General features: G+C 44.8%; 1 pseudogene; it reads left to right on the plus strand.

The window, feature by feature from the left end:
* LOC124803181 overlaps positions 1-22,851 on the plus strand; it is a 343,599-nt pseudogene that overhangs the window by 103,960 nt on the left and 216,788 nt on the right.

The raw sequence follows: 22,851 nt of genomic DNA on the forward strand, positions 1-22,851 counted from the left end.
ATTCGTCCTGAACATTTAAATTAAAATGTCCTCTTAACATTACAGTACGGTAGGTACACAGGGTGGTCCATTGATAGTGACTGGGCCAAATACCTCACGAAATAAGCGTCAAACGAAAAAACTACAGAGAACGAACTCGCCTAGCATGAAGGGGGAAACCAGATGGCGCTATGGTTGGCACGCTAGATGGCGCTGCCATAGGTCAAACGGATATCAACTGGTTTTTTTTTTATATAGGAACCCACATTTTTTGTTACATGTTCGTGTAGTACGTAAAGAAATATGAATGTTTTAGTTGGACCACTTTTTTCGCTTTGTGATAGATGGCGCTGTAATAGTCACAAAAATAAGGCTCACAATTTTAGATGAACAGTTGGTAAAAAATAGGTTTTTTAAATTAAAATACAGAACGTAGGTACGTTTGCACATTTTATTTCGATTGTTCCAAAGCGATACATGTACCTTTGTGAACTCATCATTTCTGAGAACGCATGCTGTTACAGCGTGATTACTTGTAAATACCACATTAATACAATAAATGCTCATAATGATGTCCGTCAACCTCAGTGTATTTGGCAATACATGTAACGACATTCCTCATAACAGCGAGTAGTTCGCCTTCCGTAATGTTCGCACATGCACTGAAAATGCGCTAACGCATGTTGTCAGGCGTTGTCGGTGGATCACGATAGCAAATATCCTTCAACTATACCCACAGAAAGAAATCTGAGGACGTCAGATCCGGTGAACATGCGGGCCATGGTATGGTGCTTCGACGACCAATCCACCTGTCATGAAATATGCTATTCAATGCCACTTAAACCGCACGCGAGCTATGTGACGGACATCCATCATGTTGGAAGTACATCGCCATTCTGTGATTCAGTGAAACATCTTGTAGTAACATCGGTAGAACATTACGTAGGAAATGAGCATACATTGCACCATTTAGATTGCCATTGATAAAATGGGAGCCCATTATCCTTCCTTCCATAATGCCGCACCATACATTAACCCGAAAAGGTCCCTGATGTTCCACTTGTCGCAGCCATCGTGGATTTTCCGTTGCCCAATAGTGCATATTATGCCGGTTTACGTTACCGCTGCTGGTGAATGACGCTTCGTCGCGAAATAGAACGCGTGCAAAAAATCTGTCATCGTCCCGTAATTTCTCTTGTGCCCAGTGGCAGAATTGTATACGACGTTCAAAGTCGTCGCCATGCAACTCCTGGTGCATAGAAATATGGTACGGGTGCAATCGATGTTGGTGTAGCACTCTCAACACCGACGTTTTTGAGATTCCTGATTCTCGCGCAATTTGTCTGCTACTGATGTGCGTATTATCCGCGACAGCAACTAAAACACCTACTTGGACATCATCATTTGTTGTAGGTCGTGGTTGACGTTTCACATGTGGCTGAAGACGTCCTGTTTCCTTAAATAACGTAACTATCCGGTGACCGGTCCGGACACTTGGATGATGTCGTCCAGGATACCGAGCAGCATACATAGCACACACCCGATGGGCATTTTGATTACAAAAGCCATACATCAACACGATATCGATCTTTTCCGCAATTGGTAAACGGTCCATTTTAACATCCATTTTAACACGGGCAATGTATCACGAAGCAAATACCGTCCGCACTGGCGGAATGTTACGTGATACCACGTACTTATACGTTTGTGACTATCACAAAGCGAAAAAGTGGTCCAACTAAAACATTCATTTTTCTTTACGTACTACACGAATATGTAATAAAACATGCAGCTGATATCCGTTTGACCTTTGGCAGCACCATCTAGCGGGCCAACCGTAGCGCCATCTGGTTTCCCCCTTCAAGCTAGACGAGTTTTGTTCTTTGCAGTTTTTTGTTTGATGCTTATTTCGTGAGATATTTGGCCCAGTCACTATCAATGGACCCCCCTGTATAATGTATCATTTTGTTTACAAGATCAAAACTTTTAATATATGGTATAGGTATCTCATAAATATCTTAAAATCATAAGATGGAGTCCTCTGCGACGTGACTAAGAACTTCCCATCACTTCTAGTGCCATAGCTCAAGCTTCAAAACGCTGGTCACAGCAAAATCGGAGGGAGACTTTGGATTACTTCTTATTACAAACGGTAACTTCGGCTACCACTTTACTTCTCAGCGTAGTTTGTGGTCCCTGGATAACTGCATGGTGTTACAAAAAAGGTACGGCCAAACTTTCAGGAAACATTCCTCACACACAAAGAAAGAAAATATGTTAGGTGGACATGTGTCCGGAAACACTTACTTTCCATGTTAGAGCTCATTTTATTACTTCTTCAAATCACATTAATCATGGAATGGAAACACACAGCAACAGAACGTACCAGCGTGACTTCAAATACTTTGTTACAGGAAATGTTCAAAATGTCCTCCGTTAGCGAGGATACATGCATCCACCCTCCGTCGCATGGAATCCCTGATGCGCTGATGCAGCCCTGGAGAATGGCGTATTGTATCACAGCCGTCCACAATACATTTGGTACCGGGGTTGCGTAGATAAGAGCTTTCAAATGCCCCCATACATGAAAGTCAAGAGGGTTGAGGTCAGGAGAGCGTGGAGGCCATGGAATTGGTCCGCCTCTACCAATCCATCGGTCACCGAATCTGTTGTTGAGAAGCGTACGAACACTGCGACTGAAATGTGCAGGAGCTCCATCGTGCATGAACCACATGTTGTGTCGTACTTGTAAAGGCACATGTTCTAGCAGCACAGGTAGAGTATCCCGTATGAAATCATGATAACATGCTCCATTGAGCGTAGCTGGAAGAACATGGGGTCCAATCAAGACATCACCAACAATGCCTGCCCAAACGTTCACAGAAAATCTATGTTGATGACGTGATTGCACAATTGCGTGCGGATTCTCTACAGCGCACACATGTTGATTGTGAAAATTTACAATTTGATCACGTTGGAATGAAGCCTCATCCGTAAAGAGAACATTTGTACTGAAATGGAGATTGACACATTGTTGGATGAACCATTCGCTGAAGTGTACCGTGGAGGCCAATCAGCTGCTGATAGTGCCTGCACACGCTGTACATGGTACGGAAACAACTGGTTCTCCCGTAGCACTCTCCATACAGTGACGTGGTCAACGTTACCTTGTACAGCAGCAGCGTCTCTGACGTTGACATTAGGATTGACGTCAACTGCACGAAGAATTGCCTCGTCCATTGCAGGTGTCCTCGTCGTTCTAGGTCTTCCCCAGTCGCGAGTCATAGGCTGGAATGTTCCGTGCTCCCTAAGACGTCGATCAATTGCTTCGAACGTCTTCGTTCTGGAAATCTGTCTCGATACAAACGTACCGCGCAACGGCTATTGCCCCGTGCTAATCCATACATCAAATGGGCATCTGCCAACTCCGCGTTTGTAGACATTGCACTGACTACAAAACCACGTTCGTGATGAACACTAACCTGTTGATGCTACGTACTGATGTGCTTGATGCTAGTACTGTAGAGCAATGAGTCGCATGTCAACATTACCTTCCTTCAATTGGGCCAACTGGCGGTGAATCGAGGAAGTACAGTACATACTGACGAAACTAAAATGAGCTCTAACATGGAAATTAAGCGTTTCCGGACGCATGTCCACATAACATCTTTTTTTTTTATTTGTGTGTGAGGAATGTTTCCTGAAAGTTTGGCCGTACCTTTTTGTAACACCCTGTATAAATTCTACTCAACGTGGGCAAAGTGAAACGAAACACAACTCCACAGCCACGCTTAATAACTAGAGAAACGGGTCGCAGCCGTATTGTCAACGCCTCTGCTAATCAGCCAGACAGCCATTGTCGTACACGAACCACATGCGATCCATCAGATAGCCTGGGATTTCCACGTGGCTAACGATCAGCGACCGATCGCTGCGATTTCCCCACAAGCGTGCTATCTACGAAGCGGTCGGTCGCCCATGCGGTTGATCGCTGCGATCCGACGCTCGCTTATGGCGAGCAAATTTTAGGTGTGGATTGTAACCTCGAAAAAATAATTTGTCAAGTGACCAGAATGGTGTATCTTATGATTTAAGCTACTGTAGTGGGTCTTTTTGGGTTGTGGTAGGTGGACATTAGGCTGCGGTCACATTTGCACCGATATCGGCGCATTCCGCCGACGACCGACATCGCTCGAAGACGGCCGATCTTTTCAAATCTGTCCGCCACTAAGTGCGCAGTCGCAATGTAGCCGATCTCATCGCCCGAACGTACAGATTTCGGATGACAATCGGTGGAATTTAAATCAGTTTGTTTTTTTCGGTTCATAATGGCTGACACGACATAAACATAGACTGTGGGAAAGTGGTAAGTTTAGTGAAAGGAGTAGCTTGCGGTATCCTGAGGATGAAAAATATAATATCCTTGGAATCTATGGACTGAAATCACAGGTTTATTGGATACCACAAATAGGTGAAATCTTTATCGGAAATTTTAGGTGTGGATTGTAATCTCGAAAAAATAATTTGTTCAAGTGACAAGGACGGTGTATCTTATGATTTAAGTTACTGTAGTGGATCTTTTTGGGTTGTGGTAGGTGGACATTAGCTGTCCTCAAATTTCTGTTACTGATTAATGGCGTTTTTATGACAGTAGGTTGGTTGTTCTGTTCCATAAGGTAGTTTGCAAATGTTGGCTCTGAGCACTATGGGACTTAACTTCTGAGGTCATCAGTCCCCTAGAACTTAGAACTACTTAAACCTAACTAACCTAAGGACATCACACACATCCATGCCCGAGGCAGGATTCGAACCCGCGACCGTAGCAGTCGTGCGGTTCCGGACTGAGCGCCTCAACCGCAAGACCACCGCGGCCGGCCAGTTTGCAAATGTGATGCATGTATGTTTATCCACTTTACAGTGCTTGAGGTTTCAGAGTATCCTATGCCAGACTGGACTCACATTCGGGAGGACGACGGTTCAATCCCGGGTCCGGCCATCCTGATTTAGGTTTTCCGTGATTTCCCTAAATCGCTCCAGGCAAATGCCGGGATGGTTCCTTTCAAAGGGCACGGTCGACTTCCCTGCCCATTCTTGCCTAATCCGATGAGACCGATGACCTCTCTGTCTGGTCTCCTCGCCCAAAACAACCCAACCCAGTCCTATTCCAGACTTCGTGTTTGTCTTTCACACGTATGCTGAATGACAGTCATTGAGGGTTAAGTGGCATATGTGTGCACAACTTCACACAAATTCAGCGAAACAGATTTCTGGAGCTTCCCTATAGCTGCGATTTGGACTGTATTAAAAAATCCTGTATCAATTAAAGATGCAATTCTGGCTCAAGTAGAATTAGGAATGACACTTTGACATCCGGCGATTGCCGGCCGCAGTGGTCTAGCGGTTCTAGGCGCTCAGTCCGGAACCGCGCGGCTGCTACGGTCGCAGGTTCGAATCCTGCCTCGGGCATGGATGTGTGTGTTGTCCTTAGGTTAGTTAGGTTTAAGTAGTTCTAAGTTCTAGGGGACTTATGACCACAGCAGTTGAGTCCCATAGTGCTCAGAGCCATTTGAACCATTTGAACATCCGGCGATTACATCTTTCCATTGATTAGGCCTATAGCACGTTCTGAAAACTACAGTTTCAAAGTTCTTATTTGACGTGTTGGATGTTATTTACCATACCCTAAATGCTACTTTACGAGGATAATATTTTCACTCTTGCGCCACAAATACTACGAAATTTTTTATTTATTCTATATGCCCTAAAAGACACTGTAATAGGGTTCATTTTCTTTATTAAAAACTACACCGAATCTGAAGTAATACTGCCACAATAAACCTTTCTACGTCTATTCTCAAGTCCAAGTCCTGAAAGAGCAGCGAAGTTTCCAGTATTAGAATTTAGACCTACTGCCAGCATTGCATTAATATTCGTTTTTAGAGTAAAGTAAGTTGCTGCTGAAACCGCAAATCTACTTTTCATTAATTAAATAATACTTGCTTACTCACACACAACTTTTATCCGTTCATTATGTAATAGAAACATCTGCTTTCACGTAATTTAACCATTATGTGCTCATAACCTCATTGGCAAAACCTTTATACACCGTAGTTGCCACTGTAGCATAATACACCATACTCTGAGAACCTTTGGAGAGAACCTGAGTGCGGCGTATTGTTGAAACTACATACACTAAAGCGCCAAAGAAACTGTTAAACAGACACTATACGGCGCTGCGATCGGCAACGCCTATATAAGACTACAAGTATGTGGAGCAGTTGTTACATCGGTTACTGCTGCTACAATGGCAGGTTATCAAGATTTAAGTGAGTTTGAACGTGGTGTTATAGTCGGCGCATGAGCGATGGGACACAGTATCTCCGAGGCAGCGGTGAAGTGGGGATTTTCCCGTACGACGAGTGTACCGTGAATATCAGGAATCGAGTAAAACGTCAAATCTCCGACATCGCTGCGGCCGAAAAAAGGTCCTACAAGAACGGGACCAACGACGAGTGAAGAGAATCATTCAACGTGGCAGAAGTGCAACTCTTCCGCATGTTCATGCAGATTTCAGTGCTGGGCCGTCAACAAATGTCAGCGTGCGAAACATTCAACGAAAGACATGGGCTTTCGGAGCCAAAGGACCACATGTGTACCCTTGATGACTGCATGACACAAATGTTTAGGCCTCGCCGGGGCCCGTCAACACCGACATTGGATTGTTGATGACTGGAAAAAAAATGGCTCTGAGCACTATGGGACTTAACTTCTGAGGTCATCAGTCCCCAAGAACTTAGAACTACTTAAACCTAACTAACCTAAGAACATCACACACATCCATGCCCGAGGTAGGATTCGAACCTGCGACCGTAGCGGTCGCGCGGATCCAGACTTTAGCGCCTAGAACTGCTCGGCCACTCCGGCCAGCGATGACTGGAAACATGTTGCCTGGTCGGACGAGTCTCGTTTCAAATTGTATCAAGTGGATGGACGTGTACGGGTATGGAGACAACTTCATGAATCCGTGAACGCTGCGTGTTAGCAGGGGACTCTTCAAGCTGGTGGAGGCTCTGTAATGGCGTGGGGCGTGTGCAATTGGAGTGATATGTGACCCCTGATATGTCTAGGTACGACTCTGACGTAGGCATCCTGTCTGATCACCTGCATCCACTCAAGTCCATTGTGCTTTCCGACGGACCTTGGCAATTCCATCAGGACAATGCAACACCTCACACGTCAAGAATTGCTACAGAGTGGATCCAGGAACACCTGCGTTTAAACACTTCCGCTGGTCAGCAAACTCCCCAGACATGAACGTCATTGAGCATATCTGGGATACCTTGCGACGTGCTGTACAGAAGAGACCTCCACCCCTCGCACTCTTAAGGATTTATGGCTAAAGCCCTGGAGCATTCGTGGTGCCAGTGCCCTCAAGCTCTATTTCAGACATGAGTCGAGTCCATGCCAAGTCGTTTTGCGGCATATCTGCGTGCTCGCGGAGGCCCTATACGATATTAGGCAGGTGTACCTGTTTCTCTGAACCTTCAGTGCAGTTTCCGAATAGCTAGCGATATAATATAAAAATCTTGCAGAGGTTTTTCAAGACGTTACGGGTACTCAAAAACTCATTGGCAAAACTTTTGCACACCGAAGTCGCCACTATAGCATAATAAGCCCTACTCTGTACAAAGTGTTTTGGAGAAATCATTAGTGAGGTGTATCATTGAAACTACGTATTTTCATAATACATGGGTATTTCGTAAAAGTTATTTGGGGATCCAATAACAGAAGACAGAGTCTAGAGTATTCGAAACTTTCTTTTAGAGACAGGTATAGCTCATTTGACATGTTTTTAATTACAAATACCGTGGTATCCATCCCACCCACCTACCTGATTCTAACCTAACCAAACCTGCTCGACCCCGCCAAAACCTGACGAATGAGACTGGACGCACCGTGACCATGACCTCTGGCGACGGCGTCTGACGACCGTTGTCGCTGCCACTGTGAACGGCGTCTTTTTTAGTGGCGAGCGGAAGCTGAGCTGTGTGTCGTCACGATGTGTTGCAGCGCGCTCGTGCGGCCCGCCCGCGGACACCCAGCATGGCTGGCACGCCGGCGAGTGCTACACGTTCGGCTGCCGCGTCACCTACCACTGCGCAGAGGGCTTCGAGCTGGTCGGCCGCCCGGACCGCTTCTGCCAGGCCGACGGCACGTGGAGCCCGCGGGAGCTGCCCGCCTGCGTGCGTAAGTTGCGCTCTGCTCCCTGTTCACTTCTCTCTCTCTCTCTCTCTCTCTCTCTCTCTGTGTCTCTCTCTGTGTGTGTGTGTGTGTGTGTGTGTGTGTGTGTCTGTCTGTCTGTTTCAGTTATCTACTTATTGCGTGCATCATCCGGGGGACATTCAGTAAGCAATGCAGCATATTTTTATTCATTTTCAGGATTCCAATACACCATAAAAACAAAACCCTATTTCTCATTAGGGGAGGCCACGACGTTGGGATTGCAGATTTACTTCAAACTTTGTACATCTTTAGTAGACCATTAAAACAACAGAATGTGCAAACAGCAAGGTCCACAATTCTGTCAACTCCGAGAAAATCGCGAAAATAGTTTTACGCATCTTTTATATAACTCATGTATCTATGCGAAGGTGCTAACCGCAAGAAGTCGTTGCGGTCAAGCGGTCAGTGTTCGCGCTATACAAGAAGGTTGTGGACTAGACCACAGTGCGAATCCCGCTTACTTTTATTTTTTAATCTTTATTTTTGTGGTGTCACCGCCAGACACCACACTTGCTAGGTGGTAGCCTTTTAAATCGGCCGCGGACCGCTAGTATACGTCGGACCCGCGTGTCGCCACTATCAGTGATAGCAGACCGAGCGCCGCCACACGGCAGGTCTAGAGAGACGTCCTGGCACTCGCCCCAGTTGTACAGCCGACTTTGCTAGGAAAGGTTCACTGAGAATTACGCTCTCATTTGCCGAGACGATAGTTAGCATAGCCTTCAGCTAAGTCAATTGCTACGACCTAGCAAGGCGCCATTTATCCTTTGCTATGTATCTAATGACGCATATACTGTATCAACAAGACCAATGTTCACCAATTGTGGATTAAAGTTAAGTATTCCAGCAGCTACGTACTTTTCTTTATAGCATTCATTACGTATCCTGCTTCAGACCTCACGCCAGCCTGCGTGAGTTAAAGCGTGTGCCTTTCGGTTACCCGTCACTGTGGATTGGCTGTCTTGCCAGTCCACAACAATTTTTATTATTAATTATTATTATTATTATTAATTATTATTTATTAATCTTTATTTTTTCATCACTGGTCACTTTATTTAATTTACATGACATGTGAGTGGTAATATAATGAAGAAAACTCATCGGTATTTGCATTAAGTATAAGCAATGACTTTCAATTTGTGTTTTCCATGTCTGTATGACAAATACCATCCTGCAACGTGTGATGTCGAGAGCACATCCGGCGAGTAATTCTACATTACTCTTATGGTCTTGCTATTTTACTGATTGTGAATAACGCCATTCGCATCATTATTTATCGAGGTTTCACTTGAGCTTTCCAGGCCTGTCTCTCATCCTTGAAAATATAAATACAAGTTCAGATGGTTCAAATGGCTCTGAGCACTATGGGACTTAACATCTGAGGTCATCAGTCCCCTAGAACTACTTAAACCTAACTAACCTAAGGGCACCACATACATCCATGCCGAGGCAGGATTCGAACTTGCGACCGTAGCGGTCGCGCGGTTCCAGTTTGAAGCGCCTAGAACCGCTCGGAAACCGCGGCCGGCTAAATACAAGTGGTAAATAGTAAGATAATAAATGAAATTGACTACAACTTCATGAAAATTCACGTGCCTTTGTTTCATTATACGAGAGCTATCCACAAAGTACATTACGTTTTGGAATTAAAAATAAATAAAGTATTTGAAAATTTTTTATTATATGCAGATGAAAGCCACACTTAAATACTACTTTTCTACATAGTTGCCATATAAATTAAGGCACTTATCGTAGCGATGGACGAGCTTGGAAATTCCTTCGTCGAAAAATTCGGCCGCCTGCGCCTTCAACCACGTGACCCCAACGTCGTGGCTTCGATTTGTCACAGTAATCTCCGTTCAGGGCGTCGGCCTCGCGCCACCTCACTCAGAGGGCCTGTATGCCCCCACGGTACCGCTCTACGGCTCAACGTCGGAGCCAACGTCTTGCTGCATCAGTAGCCTCCCCATCATCCACGTACACCCACGTTCAGAAAAAACAGAACACCTTGAACGGCTATAGATAGGACCTTCATACACTCCTGGAAATGGAAAAAAGAACACATTGACACCGGTGTGTCAGACCCACCATACTTGCTCCGGACACTGCGAGAGGGCTGTACAAGCAATGATCACACGCACGGCACAGCGGACACACCAGGAACAGCGGTGTTGGCCGTCGAATGGCGCTAGCTGCGCAGCATTTGTGCACCGCCGCCGTCAGTGTCAGCCAGTTTGCCGTGGCATACGGAGCTCCATCGCAGTCTTTAACACTGGTAGCATGCTGCGACAGCGTGGACGTGAACCGTATGTGCAGTTGACGGACTTTGAGCGAGGGCGTATAGTGGGCATGCGGGAGGCCGGGTGGACGTACCGCCGAATTGCTCAACACGTGGGGCGTGAGGTCTCCACTGTACATCGATGTTGTCGCCAGTGGTCGGCGGAAGGTGCACGTGCCCGTCGACCTGGGACCGGACCGCAGCGACGCACGGATGCACGCCAAGACCGTAGGATCCTACGCAGTGCCGTAGGGGACCGCACCGCCACTTCCCAGCAAATTAGGGACACTGTTGCTCCTGGGGTATCGGCAAGGCCCATTCGCAACCGTCTCCATGAAGCTGGGCTTCGGTCCCGCACAGCGTTAGGCCGTCTTCCGCTCACGCCCCAACATCGTGCAGCCCGCCTCCAGTGGTGTCGCGACAGGCGTGAATGGAGGGACGAATGGAGACGTGTCGTCTTCAGCGATGAGAGTCGCTTCTGCCTTGGTGCCAATGATGGTCGTATGCGTGTTTGGCGCCGTGCAGGTGAGCGCCACAATCAGGACTGCATACGACCGAGGCACACAGGGCCAACACCCGGCATCATGGTGTGGGAAGCGATCTCCTACACTGGCCGTACACCACTGGTGATCGTCGAGGGGACACTGAATAGTGCACGGTACATCCAAACCGTCATCGAACCCATCGTTCTACCATTCCTAGACCGGCAAGGGAACTTGCTGTTCCAACAGGACAATGCACGTCCGCATGTATCCCGTGCCACCCAACGTGCTCTAGAAGGTGTAAGTCAACTACCCTGGCCAGCAAGATCTCCGGATCTGTCCCCCATTGAGCATGTTTGGGACTGGATGAAGCGTCGTCTCACGCGGTCTGCACGTCCAGCACGAACGCTGGTCCAACTGAGGCGCCAGGTGGAAATGGCATGGCAAGCCGTTCCACAGGACTACATCCAGCATCTCTACGATCGTCTCCATGGGAGAATAGCAGCCTGCATTGCTGCGAAAGGTGGATATACACTGTACTAGTGCCGACATTGTGCATGCTCTGTTGCCTGTGTCTATGTGCCTGTGGTTCTGTCAGTGTGATCATGTGATGTATCTGACCCCAGGAATGTGTCAATAAAGTTTCCCCTTCCTGGGACAATGAATTCACGGTGTTCTTATTTCAATTTCCAGGAGTGTATTCGCAGGACGTGTACATTAGTATGTTGTGCAGAAATGATTATACACTGCTGGCCACCGTAAATGCAACACCCTGAAGGAAGCATCCGAATCAAGTGAAACTTACACCATGGGTTTGCAGCGATGAGATATGCAACTGATTAGAATTTCAGCGCAGACGCACATCACGCGCGCCTGTGGCGCCACCTCATAGCGCCATTTAAGGCTTGGCGATTTCGACGAGTGTACGTTCGGCACGTGTGTTTACCTTGTGGTTGTTTCACAAGACGATCAGTTATGCCTCGTAGACAACAGCGAACATCGTTTGATCAAGTATCCGAGTTCGACAGAGGAAGGATAGTGGCTTACCGAGATTGTGGATTATCATACAGAGAAATCGCTAGTCGTGTTGGACGAAACCAAACAAACGTAATGCGGATATGTGACCGTTGGATGCAGGAGGGTACGACGGACCGACGTGGTCGATCGCATTCACCTCGGTGCACCACTGCACATGCTGATAGGCAAATTGTGCGCATGGCAGTGACGGATCGCTCAGTTACATCCAGAACCATAGCACAGCACATTGCGTCTGTAACGCATCATCCAGTGTCTGCGCGTACCATTCGACACCGTTTACAGCAGAGTGGTCTGTCCGCAAGACGTCCATTGCTTCGTCTACCATTGACGCAGAACCACAGACGTCTCCGTCGCCAATGGTGTGATGACAGACGGATGTGGACGGCAGAATGGAATGACGTTGTCTTTACTGACGAGGCTCGCTTCTGTCTGCAGCACCACGATGGTCGGATTCGAGTGTGGAGACACCGTGGAGAGAGGATGCTGGACAGCTGCATTATGCACCGCCACACTGGTCTTGCACCGGGTATTATGGTATGGGGCGGTATTGGATATTACTCTCGCACGCCTCTAGTACGCATTGCCGGTACTTTAAATAGCCGGCGCTACATATCCGAGGTGCTGGAGCCAGTTGTCCTTCCTTACCTTCAGGGCTCGGCCATAGCCATATTTCAACAGGACAATGCGCGACCACACGTGGCACGCATTGTCCAAAGGTTCTTCGTTAATAACCAGATTGAATTGCTTCCCTGGCCGGCTCGCTCTCCGGATCTTTCGCCGATAGAAAACATGTGGTCCATGGTTGCTAAACGAGTGACCCAGATTACATCCCCAGCTGCCACACCAGATGATCTTTGGCAACGTGTGGAAGCTGCTTGGGCTGCTGTACCCCAGGAACACATCCAACGTCTCTTTGACTCAATGCCGAGACGTGTGGCAGCGGTGATCTCCAACAATGGCGGCTACTCTGGCTACTGTTTCTGGCAGGAACCAAATGTCACAGACGTCTGTAAACGTAATCATTTGATACTTGGTCAACATGTTATCTACAAAATAAATTTTGTTGTGCTACCTCTTGTCTTTCTTGGTGTTGCATTTACGGTGGCCAGCAGTGTAATTTGAAGCACGTCGGCCCGCGGCGGGTTCAAGTTCAACATCGGTATCGCGGCGCAACACTGTCTACACGTAAAATGTGCCTGTGGCTCTCGTCTCGCTATAAACGGAAGGTAACGGATCAGTATGACTTGAGCAGACGTGCAGGATGCCTCGCGGACGCATGCGCGGACCGTACCACCAAATCAGTAAGTTTGAAATAGGGCGCATTGTTGCCGTGAGATAATGTTTATGTATCCATCTTGGAAATTCCTGCTCGTGTGGGGGCGGCCTTTCGGCACTGCAACAACTGTGTGCAGAATGGTTGCGGAAGGCCTTACAACACGGCGAGATGGATCAAGTCGCACCAACCAGACCACCCCCCTCCCCCCCCCCCCAAGAAGAACGACACCTCAGCTAAATGTCATAGCAAGACACATCTGCATCCTCTGCGCCTCTGGCAGTGGAATAGTGTAACACATCGTACACTGTCAGGGGTGAGAGACATTCGCTATATACAGGGTGGTCCATTGATAGTGACCGGGCCAAATATCTCACGAAATAAGCATCGTGATACCACGTACTTATACGTTTGTGACTATTACAGCGCCATCTATCACAAAGCGAAAAAAAGTGCTCGAACTAAAACATTCATATTTCCTTACGTACTAAACGAATATGTAATAAAAAATGGGGGTTCCTATTAAAAAAAAAAAAACGCGGTTAATATCCGTTTGACCTATGACAGCGCCATCTAGCGGGCCAACCATAGCGCCATCTGGTTTCCCCCTTCAACCTAGACGAGTTTCGTTCTTTGTAGTTTTTTCGTTTGACGCTTATTTCGTGAGATATTTGACCCGGTCACGATCAATGGACCACCCTGTATAAACGCACTAGTTACTTGCGCCTCCTCCACTTCTCCACCTACCCTTGACAGTTCTGTGCTTGGAACGCACCTCAGTTACAGATGCCATATCAAAGGCCACCTATCGGAACTACATGAAAATATAGGGACTGAAGCGGGAATATTCCACGATGTCCCAAACAAATTCCTCAATTTTTTTCAACCGAAATAGGCCAAGAAAAAATGGGTTGCGTTACTTATTGAACGATCGTTGTAGTTGAGGTCTCTCCCTATCACAAGCAATGAGTCAGTTTTACATTTATCTCATCTTCTCAACGGAAAATATGCAATACGCAGATCATTTACATAATGATTTCTTAAGTTTCTTTTTTTCCTTTCACACAGTGTTTTACACTTCACTACCATCTATATCTCCATAAATACCTGTGTACAAGATATTCTAGAGTGGACACCACATGTTATTCTCATTACACGCTTTTGTGCGACAAACTGTTTTTTTCCTCCGTGACGATTGATCCTTGAATATGAATCCGTAACACATTATTCGGTAGAAACAGGAAAAGTAAGTCAATTTTTCTACTTTTTCATCTCCAAAGTAGAATATTATCCGCAACGCGAAAGTTGCTGAGCTCGAACGTAAAGTGTGACTGTTAGTTGGGGATGGCGAAAGCCGACAAGATAAAACCTATACCGGTACTTTAGTTCAGAATAGCCGGTGTTTATCGGTATTTCTTTGGTCTCAAATGTTCAAATGTGTGTGAAATCTTATGAGACTTAACTGCTAAGGTCATCAGTCCCTAAGCTTACACACTACTTAACCTAAATTACCCTAGGGACAAACACACACACCCATGTCCGAGGGAGGATTCGAACCTCCGCCGGGACCAGCCGCACAGTCCACGACTGCAGCGTCCTAGACTTTGGTCTCAGTTACAACAGTTTCTGACAAATAACCGGGTAAAAAAAAGCAGTATATAAACTGGCAGTGGTGGTAATATTTTGTTTGTATTTTAATTAAATTTAAAAAAAAAACAATGTTTATCAGTAAAATTTCCACTGCTTGCAAATATTGCGTTATTACAGAAAATTGAGAACGCCATCAGTGCTCTTAAATAATAACAATGCAGACAGAGACGAGCAACAAACGCTTGACATAAGAATTGGACCAGTACTACCGACAAAAATGTATCTGTTGCCGTCTGACGTGAGCTATAAGACGGTACGCGTCTGCGAGCAGTATGCACGACTTCCCCCCCCCCCCCCCCTTCCCACCCTCCACCCCCAGCTGGTATATACAGTAGTTTTTCTCGATGTCGTTGCTGATCATCTGTGGTATTACAGAATGGCGCCAACCCTAGTCGCCAAGTATTTTACAAAGTTGGCAGCAATGAAGTACTATGCGCCAATTTCTTTAACCCTTTCAGACATTCTGGCTACAATTGTGCACATTAACTTTTACTGTGTCTTCGCTGCAACAGAAGTATTTATCCAATGGAAAAATGATGTACAAATTTGTAAATGTTCTGCCTCTTCACTATTCGCAAGTGCCAACTGCTGGGCATCACTATGAATCAGCAAGTCAATGCAGCAGCTCGTGGCCACCAGAAAATACGGACGTGGATGGTTCACTATCTTCTACAGTATTATTGAATATTGCTATTTTCTTTGATAATTACTTGGTTCAAATGGCTCTGAGTACTATGGGACTTAACATCTGAGGTCTTCAGTCCCCTAGAACTTAGAACTACTTAAACCTAACTAATCTAAGGACATTACACACATCCATGCCCGAGGCAGGATTCGAACCTGCGACCGTAGTGGTCGCACGGTTCCAGACTGAAGCGCCTAGAACCCCTCGGCCACCGCGGCCGGCATGATAATTACTGAATGACCATGTTACTGTTCATTACGATAGAGAATTTTCCGTAGTTAATTATTTTAGTCTATAAGATGAAGCCGAGTGTACGAGGCGTGATCAAAAAATTCCGGAACTTTGTCCATAAAATTTTTCTACGCTTACCTTTTTCTTACTGTGCATGGTCTCCTCCGATATACTCTCTTCCGCAATTGATACACCGCTTCCAACGCCGTTTCCACTTCCGGAAGCAGTCTTGGTAAGCCCCTTGCTGGATCGCGCGAAGCACCGTCTGCGAATTTTCTTTTATCTCGTCTATCGTTGCAAAACTTCGTCCTTTCAACGGAGTTTTCAACTTTGGAAATAAAAAAGAAAAACCAGCAGGGGCCAGGTATGGAGAGCACAGCGGATGAGGCAGCATAGTGATTTCGTTTTGTGTCCAATAGTCATGCACCAACAGGGATGAATGTGTGGGTGCGTTATTGTGATGCAAGAGTCACGAATTGGCCGCCACATTTCTGGCCGTTTCCTTTTACCATTTCTTGGAGGCGTCGCAACACGTCCCGATAGTACCACAGATTAACGACTTTTCCCTGTGGCACAAATCCAAGATTTACTGATGCTTCAAAGTCAAAGAGAACTATCAGCATAGCTTTGACATTTGACCTGACCTGACGAGATTTATCGTGAACCTTTCCCTACCCACAGTGAAGACTGACGCTTGGTCCCACCTTCATAACCGTAGACCGACGTCTCATCGCCAGCTATGATTCTCTTAAAGAACATCTCGTTCTCATTTGAGCGATCCAAAAGCTCTTCACAGATTCCGAAGCGAAAGTCTTTTTGGTCTTGACTCATGAACCGTGGGACGAACCTGGCGGCAACACGATGCATTCCAAGATGTTGTGTCAGGATTTAATGACATGATCCACCTGAAATGTTACGTTCTTCTGCAATATCTTGGACAGTCAGTCTTCGATTGGCAAACACAATTTCGTTGACATTCCTGACCTAAGCGTCGTCGGTAGACGTCGAGGAGTGTCCTGAACGAGGGTCATCTTTAACTTCAGTCCGGCCGTTTTTAAACCGTTTCAACCATTCGCACCACCAAGTACTGCTTCGGCACTCATAACCGTAGGTTTCCTGCATCATTCGGTGTATCTCTGTAAAGGTTTTCTTGAGTTTCACTCAAAATTTAATGCAGACGCGTTGCTTCTCTAACTCTCCTACTTTGAAATTCGTAAATTGTGCGACACAATGTTCTACTCAATCCAGCACAGAGCAATAACTAACAGACATACAAAAATGAAACTTCCAGCAGCTACACATTAAACACAAGCATGTGGAGAGATGCCAACCTCATTTCGCTCCAATACACCTCTGACGCGAAGTTACGAATATTGTGGATTTTTTTGAATGGGCCTCGTACAAAGTATGTTTTGCAAACGGGTACATGTCTTTATATAAATCTTGCATCTAAAATCATTAAAAAATAACCTACGAGCAGTGCCACATTAAGAACAATTTTCTTTCTTCCAGAAAAAATTCAAGTCTGAAAGGGTTAAAATATTACGGCTTTATGTGCTATTCCTGTAAAATAAAAGAGAAAGGAACTTACGGCAGCAACAATAAATTAAAAACTTAACAAGTCATTCACAGTTTGATAAAAAAAGAAGGTAGCTAGTCTGCTGCCTGTGTGTGCATAAAATGACTTTCTCCTTGTTGCTCTTGGAAACGGACAATTTAACACAAGTTTTCAGTCTGTTCGGTATCTATTTTTATTACTACAAATAATAGCAATAAAAAACCGAAAATTGGTGATTTCAGAAACCGTTTACTTCGCGCGGTTTTAACAGTCAGTTTAAACTGGAGACGAAAAAAAAAGAACATTAGAGCCGAAAACCGCTTGTTTCAGCAATAACCATCGTCCCTACTTCTAATTCAGATCCTTATAAACATCCAAAAAAAGACTATTCTCTTTCGTTTGTGGGCTTACCCTGATGCATTATTTCCAATGATGTGCTCAGGCCTTGTACCCTACTTGTGCTGCGTTTTATCGAAATTCTCTAACACCCATTTGCGGAAAACTAGTTTTTAATTTTCAAGTGCAGTTACTCCGTTAGGTGTGATTATAATACTAGCATTGTCAGCAACCAGAACCATTTCTTCTTCTTGGATATACGACAAGAATAAGAGCAGACCCAATGTCGAACACTGTAGAACACCCACATCATTGAAAGTACACCTATAGTGTTAAAAGTACCGTCAATAGAGACAACTACGCCGCTTTTATTTCTTTTCTTTAAATTACTGTGTGAACTGATATTTGCGAAAATGCTCTAGAGCCATTATAAATCATTAACCCTAATCCCTAGTTTCATAATTTATGGAAACATAATAAATTAAGAGAACATTTATGCGATAAAAATTTGCAAGTAGCGATGACAAAGTTACCAGAGAAACTGGGCAACGTTGTCAACTGCATTAAAACAAGCGCAAGTCACAAAAAAGAGAGGAAACGTGGTTAAAACTATGAAAATTTGAAAGACAAATATGTATATAAATATTCAGAACATTAAAATAGGCAGCTTTAAATCTACAACAATCGGACTTGAAAGGAGATTCAGAAAGATTCATCAGAGAAGGTAAAATCTGCCCAGTTTACATTGTAAGGAGGCAAATAATGTCTTGTACATTGAATAAAGTTTCGGCAGGCATGTTTAGGAACTAAAAACCTTTCTCTTAATTAGTTGTTAGAAGATATGACACCTTGAACTCTCTGTCTCCAAAGAACAGACAATGACTTCTTTGAAGTGTCCCTCTTCTTCGCCATTGCTCAACGCAGTCGGGCTCCATGGAAGACAAACACTAAATTTCATTTGTGATGGTTATAAGCCAACTGCTACAGATTCCAGTTGTCTTTCCAATGTACATTTCCGTATGAACCATTGCAGAGATAGCAAAATACATGTAATATCGTCGTCATTTTGATACCTATGGCCTCCTACATCTGGCGTGATGTGTCTTGACATTTGGGAACGTGTAAAACAAAATAAATTTTTATCTTATACACTTGATACTGTAAGAAACCGTACAGCCAACACCACACGAAATATACTGAATCATTTTCGATGGGAGGTCTTTCTACACAAGCGACATACTGGTACCATTCGGCGCCCCCTTCCCTCTCCTCTCGACATTAACCAATGTCGGGAAGATAGGGAAGGGGATGCCAAATGGCACCAGTACGTCGCTTGCGGGGAAAAATGTTCGCGAACCGAAGCTGCACTCGGGCAGCTTTTCCGGTTTTCGAAAACATATTAGGGAAAAGATATTACGGAAAATGTTGAAAAGAATATGTAATTCTAGGTTGGCAAAGTTATCCCATTTCTTCTAAAGTTCCTAGTGCAGCACTGCAGTTGTCTTTTTAAACTTAAACGCGACGACTAAAAGCGGTTCTGAAACACAATTATATGTTATATTAAGAAAAACAAGCAGCTCTTACTCAGATGTGAATTAAGAGCAGGTGAAACACTTTTGTAGACAACCAAAAAGTCTTCGTTCCAAGTCGAGAGGAAGAACATCATTAAAAATTGGAAATCCCTGACAACGCTGAAAACACACAAATGTCTGCTGCGTGCAATGCAAATAGTGACGACTCTGTTAGGTCAGAAATTCGGTAGAGTTTCAAATATAATGTTTTCGAAAACCGGAAGAGCTGCCCAAGTGCAGCTTCGGTTCGCGAGCATTTTTTCCCCGCAAGCGACGTACTGGTACCATTTGGCATCCCCTTCCCTATCTTCCCGACATTGATTAATGTCGAGAGGAGAGGGAAGGGGGTGCCGAATGGTAGCAGTATGTCGCTTGTGTAGAAAAAATGTTCGTGCCTTTTCTTGCCATTTAACTGGTGTCATAAATACACTAGATAGTAGCGTTCACGCTTGTTGCGCGGTGGGCCAATGTAAACTGATAATCCCGTCAGTGAAATGGTATCAGATGAAAATAACTGCACCAAGCAGTGAGCCACGAGACACATGAGATTCAACGAGCAGCAGCAACGAGCAATTCTTCCTGAGTATCTTCTTTTACCATATAAACTGGCTTTGATGTCGATGCTACTGCCAATCTATTTGTATGATTCTAGAAATGTAATACCTTCCATCTGCCTTACCTCTCTAAGATACTGAGATGGAACAGCTACAAATCTCACACATCGCTTCCTGATCCATACATCCTTTCTTGACAAAAGACCACTCTTTCGTGTAATCATCTGAAATCGTGGCGGGATGTCGGGATTAGAAGATCCATAACAATGACGTTCTCGATACATCGGGATGGGTGGCAACCCTAGACAAAACATTCAATTATTTTTCAGTATACACGGAAAGGACAGAAAAGCTGAAGAGTTCTGCTAGCACGTCGATGTCAATCAGATTCTTCTATCTCACACAAAAGTGACTGTGGTTAATGCCCGCAAGTTGAGAGAATTTCTTAACCTTTGGGTTCCATTTTAAAAAAATGTTGACACCGAAGACAGGCCGCCTAAAATAATTTCAGATTTTCAGTTGTCCGATCAGGAAATTCGTGTTTCTGCGGAAAAAAATATAAAAATCGTGGAGAAGAATAGTCTCGATAATTGAAATAAGAAATACAATAATCGACACTCAAAGCTGTCTGAAAGAAAGGAAGACTGCCAATTTTATTGGCATAGCAAACCACGATGAATATGAACAAATTAAAGAATGAGATCCCCAACCAAGAAAAAATTGATTTCGAAATTTGGAAGGAAAAATGGTCTATTTCTATTAATAAATACCAAGTATTTGATTGCATGATGCAATCTGAAACCGCAGATTTGGTGATGATTGAAAACACTGTTCTATAACTGACTAAAACTGGTTCAAATGGCTCTAAGCACTATGGCACTTAACATCTGAGGTCATCAGTCCCCTAGACTTAGAACCAACTACTTAAACCTAACTAACCTAAGGACATCACACACATCCATGCCCGAGGCAGGATTCGAACCTGCGACCAGCAGCAGCGCGGTTCCGGACTGAAGCGCCTAGAACCGCTCGGCCACAGCGGCCGGCACTAAAACTGATGTGAAAATTTTAGGCGACACTTGTTTTCAGGAATATAGGTATCTGAAGAGCTTTTTAGAAACTAGGCGTGACTATGTCTAAACATTCCGTGGAAGAAAGGTGGATTTACTTCCTTAAGGAAACCAAAAATCATGAATATTTGTGCCACTTGCTAAAATTATGGTTTTTTTTTTTTTTTTTGTTTTCTATACCCGCACACAACAGTATTTTTGCAGATGTTGGCCCAGAGTACTGATGAAAGAAATCGACTGCTGCCAGGGACTGTAGAATCAATCTTACGGTGATAGTTTCACTACATGCTGACTCGCACAGATATTTATAAATACGTTAAAGGGAAAAAAAGACATGCTGAAAAAGGTGAAATCATCCGAAAAATATGGTGTACCAACTACCTCTGCTACAAGAAGTTCCATACAAATGTGTTCTAAATAAAAATTAAACAAATTTTTACTTCATTTCTACACCCCCATCTCAGAGTATCCCGACATGGTCACAGCTAGATATGACAACCCAAGTCGTGTCGTGATGTCGGGACAAGAAAGTCCATTACGGTGACGGTCCCGATACATCAGGACGGAGGCAACCCTGTATATAACAAAACACTTGACAACCAGTGAACTTTCAGGCAAGAGTACTCACCGCAGTGACGTTATATTCAGGTGGGTGTGCCTTCAGCCAGATGACAAGAGTAGAGAACGCAGGAAAATCATTTGAAGTAAGTGATATGTACCTGTACAATCTAGATGTTTATTTGGCGGAGCATTTTGCGCCTTATTGTGTCTGGCAATAAACGAAACTGCAATTCATTTCATTGAGTATAGCAACTCGAAAGGGGACAGTGGTCCAGCGAAGGAAACTCGGCCAGGACCTTTTAGGGGAGTGCTAGGCTTCAGTATCGCAAGAGTGTAGGCGCAGACGCACATTTATGATTTTCCAATATCGTGGTCAGTTGACAGAAGCAGGACCGGACTTAATGCATAGGTCAGGTAGGCCGAAACGGGGAACCGCTGGAACTCAAACGGCACTTGCACTTGCAATAGACGTGATCACGCATATAGAGAAAGAGAATAGCATATAATTTGAAAAGTAGGTGACCAACAGACAGCAGCACTATTGCTAGTGTAGTAGGTAGGGTTCATTGTTGAGTTCATTTGGACGCCGATTGTTAATGTCACTGCCGCGACTGCTATAATGGTTGTGTTTCGCTCGATTCGTGTTCAAGTTGTGTGTGTGTGTGTCAGCTACTCGTTTTTAAAATGTAACCTATCCGACACGATAAACAGCGTGAAGAAGCTAGGCGGAACAGAAAACTATAGAACGAAAAAAGTAAGTACCGTAGCAGTAAAAGATTTTGGGATTAATTGCGGAGCCCTTGTCATGTTTCTTTCAAGTAAGACCTTTATTGTTTACCACTCTGTAATAAGGAATCTTGCGTTCGCAAGGCAACAAAAAATGTATCAAACCATAAAACGTGGGAAGTTGAAAAGAAACTTTTGCGTGTGTGGAGAAAAGGGGGGGGGGGGGGGGGGGAGCAGCCCCGGATCTATGATAATACCGAGCCGGGGCAAAAACTTGATAGCGCCCCCTTCCCCCCCCCCCCCCCTTTGATTTTTCTAAAATGTGTTCATTTTCTAGCGCATCTTTCTGAAGAGTTTGATATATAAAACATAATTATATGCTTGAGGAAATGTAATAAATGTTATGTGGTCTTAAGTGTGCCGAAGTGCAGTGCCACGGCTCTTCACACAGCATTCTTCCATCGCACGCCACTATATTTCGCTCTGTGGAATCCAAAAGTGTATATTTTGCAATGGAATCTATCAAACCTATATTCCGGACAGAGGAAATTAAAATGTCATTTTGTGCATCTCCTT

Source organism: Schistocerca piceifrons, chromosome 6, assembly GCF_021461385.2.
Source record: "Schistocerca piceifrons isolate TAMUIC-IGC-003096 chromosome 6, iqSchPice1.1, whole genome shotgun sequence".
Taxonomy (NCBI): Eukaryota; Metazoa; Arthropoda; class Insecta; order Orthoptera; family Acrididae; genus Schistocerca; species Schistocerca piceifrons.